This window comes from Dendrobates tinctorius, unplaced genomic scaffold (genome assembly GCF_039654945.1).
Source record: "Dendrobates tinctorius isolate UK_male_01 unplaced genomic scaffold, ASM3965494v1 ptg000236l, whole genome shotgun sequence".
NCBI lineage: Eukaryota > Metazoa > Chordata > Amphibia > Anura > Dendrobatidae > Dendrobates > Dendrobates tinctorius.
In genome coordinates, this window is record NW_027361903.1 from 2,466,539 (window position 1) to 2,472,555 (window position 6,017).

Here is a 6,017-nt window from a genome sequence, read left to right on the forward strand (position 1 = left end):
TCTGCGTGTTACTGGGGGGCAGAAACTGTTTCCTCGGTTTCTGATGGCCGCAGCGGCTGTAAAACGTGCGTAGCCCTAATTCTACCAATTCTGAAAATATATTTTTCCTGTCTCTGTGATTATTGTGTGTTATTAAATTTTACCTGGAATAGACAAAGGAAATCTAAGAGCGGGAAAATCCGCATTTAACTGACCAGGGGTAATAAAAGTGACCATACTGCTGAAGGGGGGAGAGGATAGTGTTTCACAGAGCAGAGAGGGGCTTCTGCAGCTGTGAGGGGGGAATCGCTTGTGAAGCTCAGTGTTACACTGCACAAACCAAATGGGGTGGGGCAGCTGGAGCTCTGCACGTCTACCTACAACACTGGGAAATAACTCATATTGTACCGGTGATTGTGCCGGTGATAGTGCAGATGATTGTGATGGGGAGTGTCCCGGTGATTGTGATGGTGTGTGTCCCGGTGATTGTGATGGTGAGTGTCCCGGTGATTGTGATGGTGAGTGTCCCGGTGATTGTGATGGTGAGTGTCCCGGTGATTGTGATGGTGTGTGTACCGGTGATTGTGCCGGTGATAGTGCAGATGATTGTGATGGGGAGTGTCCCGGTGATTGTGATGGTGTGTGTCCCGGTGATTGTGATGGTGTGTGTCCCGGTGATTGTGATGGTGAGTGTCCCGGTGATTGTGATGGTGAGTGTCCCGGTGATTGTGATGGTGTGTGTACCGGTGATTGTGCCGGTGATAGTGCAGATGATTGTGATGGGGAGTGTCCCGGTGATTGTGATGGTGTGTGTCCCGGTGATTGTGATGGTGAGTGTCCCGGTGATTGTGATGGTGAGTGTCCCGGTGATTGTGATGGTGAGTGTCCCGGTGATTGTGATGGTGAGTGTCCCAGTGATTGTGATGGTGAGTGTCCCAGTGATTGTGATGGTGAGTGTCCCGGTGATTGTGATGGTGAGTGTCCCGGTGATTGTGATGGTGAGTGTCCCGGTGATTGTGATGGTGAGTGTCCCGGTGATTGTGATGGTGTGTGTCCCGGTGATTGTGATGGTGAGTGTCCCGGTGATTGTGATGGTGAGTGTCCCGGTGATTGTGATGGTGAGTGTCCCGGTGATTGTGATGGTGAGTGTCCCGGTGATTGTGATGGTGAGTGTCCCGGTGATTGTGATGGTGAGTGTCCCGGTGATTGTGATGGTGAGTGTCCCGGTGATTGTGATGGTGAGTGTCCCGGTGATTGTGATGGTGAGTGTCCCAGTGATTGTGATGGTGAGTGTCCCGGTGATTGTGATGGTGAGTGTCCCGGTGATTGTGATGGTGAGTGTCCCGGTGATTGTGATGGTGAGTGTCCCGGTGATTGTGATGGTGAGTGTCCCGGTGATTGTGATGGTGAGTGTCCCAGTGATTGTGATGGTGAGTGTCCCAGTGATTGTGATGGTGAGTGTCCCGGTGATTGTGATGGTGAGTGTCCTGGTGATTGTGATGGTGAGTGTCCCGGTGATTGTGATGGTGAGTGTCCCGGTGATTGTCCCGTTGATTGTGCAGATTATTGTGTCGTGATTGTATACATGATTGTGATGTTGATTGCGGAGATGATTGTGCCGGTGATTGTGACTGTCCAGGTTATTGTTCTGGTGATTGTGATTGTCCTAGTGATTGTGCAGAAGATTGTGCCGGTGATTGCACATATTATTGTGCAGGTGATTTATTTATTTTATTTATATAACGCCATTAATTCCACAGCCCTTACAGACATTATTGGCACTGTCTCCATTGGGGCTCACAATCTAGATTCCCTATCAGTCTTTGGAGTGTGGGAAAAAAACCATAGAACCCTGAGGAAACCCACACAAACACGAGGAGAACATACATACTCCTTCCAGATGTTCTTCTTGGTGGGGTTTGAACCCAGGACCCCAGCGCTGCAGTGCTAACCACTGAGCCACTATGCTGCCCTATGTGCAGGTGATTGTACAGATGGTTGTGCTGGTGATTGTGCAGATGATTGTGCCGGTGATTGTTCCATTGATTGTCCAGGTGATTGTGCAGATGATTGTGCCGGCGACTGTGATGGTGATTGTGCCAGTGATTCTCCATATTTTGAGGTCAGTGACGGCGGCCAATGTCTGAGATCATGATGTGGATATTTATTACCTACAATCACAATAATTTATGACACAATGTGTCCGTATAAAATATAACGCTCCGATGACTTTATGGCTGTGTGCTCATGGTGCGTTTTTTAAACGTTTCAGCCGCATTTTTGCCGCTGCGGAAACGCTTAAAAAACACTTAAAAAAACGCATTCCCATGCAATCCTAAGGGATTCCGCAGTTGCTGTGCCCATGCTGCGGATTTTCCCGCTGCGGAATCGCATAGCGGTAAAATCCGCAGCATGTACATTCTGCGGAATCGCGGCAATTACGATGCCATAGGATTACACTGAAGCGCTCACTTTATGCATGTGACTATGCCTTCCATGCGTAAAGTGAGCGCTTCATGTGCAGATGGTACACAGGGTCTGGAGGAGAGGAGACTGTCCCCCATGCCCTGGTGTGACGAAAGCGCACCCTGTGCCACCAATGTGTCCCAATCCCACCACTGACACGGGTATCACAGGCACAGTGGGGGCTTATCTTAGTTATCCCACCACTGGTACCATGTGACAAAAATATACAGCAAGCTAATCTTGCTCTAACACTTTACCGCAGGGGGGTATTTTGGATGCCCCACCACTGCTAACAACCTTCCAAGAACTGCAGGGATTTATGTATATCCCACTTTCTCAGTTCCCCTTTGGAACTCGCAGCTCTCCGGTGCCCCCCCTTACCCCCAGGTCAGTCAGAGAACTACACCTAGGATAATTAGTCGCCGGATGGGCTGCTTGTTGTGCATGGGGAAAGACTAACTGCAGTAAGGGAATTATCAATTGCTTTGGCCTCAGCCCCTCATTCAGCATGTAAGACCCTTGCGTACTGCTAACTAGCCCAACCAACCGAACACACCACGCTGCCACCAGCCATGATTCACTTAATCAAAGAGTTAATTAAGAGGGTCCGTGGCAAACCCCCAAATTAATAGCGATTATCTAAAAAAGGCGCATAGTTTGTTTCTTAGAGCATGGAGACAAACTGATAGATTTATCATTTATTCCCAAAAGGTGGGCAGTGATTACATAAATAAAAGTTGTCACAAAGTTGAGACATTAAATATGTACAAGGCAAGTATAAAAACAACAAAGATTAAAAACAAAGAGTAACACTTTCATGTGCTTAGTTGGTATTAGGCAGACCATGTGCTAGGGGGAGGGGCAGCCAGCCACACATCCCCGGACATCTGCAGATCTTTTCAGCATCAGAACTTCAGCTTCAACTGAAGAATTGTAAGGTAGGGGTATCTTATAGCCTAGGGTCGGTTACCTCATGAAAGGGGCAGTCTGCAGAAGTTCAGCCCCTCTTTCTCCAAGTTGCCATTTAACTAAAAAGCTTATAATAACCATATCTTAACTAGGGAAGCTCGTATAGACACGCCAAGGGTCTCATTGGTTGTAGTTTATCGAATACAATAAAATAACACCAAGCATGCCATAATTAAGACACTCTGCTTGGGAGCAATCCATATCTCAGTTTCTGGAGGGGTTAGCGCCGTGAAAATTAGGGGTTAGAAAGCTGGTTTCATTGCCGGCGCAGAGAGGTGATTATTATATCTCTGGCACAAGAGAAGTGCACGCTAGAGCTTCTTTTAATATTTCCTATACCTGTATCCAGCCTCATGGCCAGGACAAAGAAATCCTTTCCCTTAACTAAGTAACATTCCTTTCTGTGGAGAGGGGCCAAATGCTTGTAGAGGAAGTGTCCTATTACCAATGCGGACACAGAGCTGTTAAGGAGGGGGGAAGGGGGGATGCTGCAAGCTTGTGACAGGCTACAATGTCCTCAGTAGAGTGAAATGGGAGATTTCTAGCATGTTACAGAAACATCATACTTTACCGACATATCTTACATTACACCTGGGTACCATATTCCTGTAAAAAACAGAATTAACATAAAAAATAGGGCTATACTTACCCTCTGTCGGCCCCCCAGAGTCCTCAGCGGCGCTGAGTTCCGTTCCCAGGGATGCATTGTGCGAATGACCTCTGATGACTTAGCGGTCTCGCGTGATGCTACGTCATCTGAGGTCATTGTCGCAATCCATCCCTGGGAACGGAAGTTGCCGCCAGCGCCGATGAGGACCGGGATTGCCGCTGAGGAGATCGGGGGCCGCCAGGAGACGAGTATATCCATATTTTTGATTTTTTTCTAATTATTTTTAACATTCCATCTTTTACTAGCATAGGCATAGCACTATGCTTGTGTGTGACCAACCTGTCAATCACGTTCCAAGCGATGCTTCAAATCACTTGGAAAAGCGCTAGCATTCTGCAGGCTAAAAACGCTTCCAAAACGCTTGTGTTTTGCGGGAAAACGCATGTGAATTCCGCATGCGGGGAGTTGCGGAAATGCTGCGGACAATTCCGCAGCATTTCTGAAATGTGGGCACATAGCCTATAGTGAGCCATCCAGAAAATAAAGTTGTCGACCCTGTGAGGGGCCCCTGTTGTCGGCCTCTAATGTTAACCCTTCAATCTCCGGCTGATCCTCATGCCTTGTAAACCGGTGTGAAGAATCCGGTGGCTTATTAATGGTGGCTCTTGTCTCCCCTCCGCTGCAGCGATGGCGGCGCCTCAGATCAGTGCACAAAGCCTGAAGAAGCGAGACACAGAGACGCTGTGAAATGTAGAGAGCGCATTGTACATCTGAGCCGAGATAAGGAGACGTCTCGTCCTCAAGATCCGGACGGCGCTCCGTTCTGCTGCGTGACGACCTGGCACATCGCATGGATTCTCCGGTTGTGAACTGGCACCGATCAGAGGGCATTACATGTAGCAGCTCTGTTCTCTGGACGGGGGGCTATAATGGTGATCGCTGCGTGGGGGGGGGGACGGTCTCAGGACCCGGCGCAGAAAACACAAGAACAATAGGCAGAAACGAATCCTGCAGGGATAAATCAGCCATAATCCTGCAGCTTGTCAAGCTGCTATAATAGGGCGTCAGATGGGATTTGTGCAGACTCAGCGTTCCGCTCGCCGGACCCTCGCTGACGATTTCCAGGCCGGCGACATTATGTAATATTAGAATAATGCCTCATATTCGTGTTAACAGCAAATCTGGACAAGAATGAGAAATTCACGACTCGTTCTCCTGCCTGAATGCAGCATTGTTCTCTATCTCAGAAACCGCCAAAATACAAGGCGGGGGAGGGGGGATGACCCCAGAAAATCAGAGTGGCAGAGAGTAAAAGGGTCACAAATCAAATACGAGAATTAACTGCGATGTGCACAGCCAAATAATACCGCCATACAGTGCCACATTACTACACTGCCATATTACACATAAAGATACAATACAGGTCTCATATAATACCGTATGACTCCTACATAGGAAGCGTCAGTCCCCTGGTGCTGATGGGGATATCTGGTGGTCATACGTCCGCTGCCGTCCTCATCCTCTGTGCCGCCTAATACATTACGTGCAGGTGCTCTAACATTGTAGCTTCTGTCTGCATCACATATATACATAGATACATATATACACATAACGGTTGGGTATTCGAGATTCCTGTTGGGTTTTTTACCCCCTCTTTCACAAGGCTACCCTCAGCCCGTAATTTCCCCCAACTAAATACTATAGACCGCCACAAAATTGACTCAACACCGTATTTGGATAAATTGTCCACAGCAGCCATTTATTAAAAAATGTAACAGTTTCTTTAAACGTTATTTCAAAGGGGGCGGTTCTCGAGGCCCCAAATTGTAGCTGCCTCAGAATCCAGTCCCATAATAATAAACTTGGCCTCCAGGTTGAGTCCTGCCTCTAGCCGCTATGCACCAGCTCAGAGACACTAAAAGACTCACCCGGCCACTATGCGTCATGAATTCCCAGTGATCCAACATTTCCATATAATCCACCAAAGGGGGAG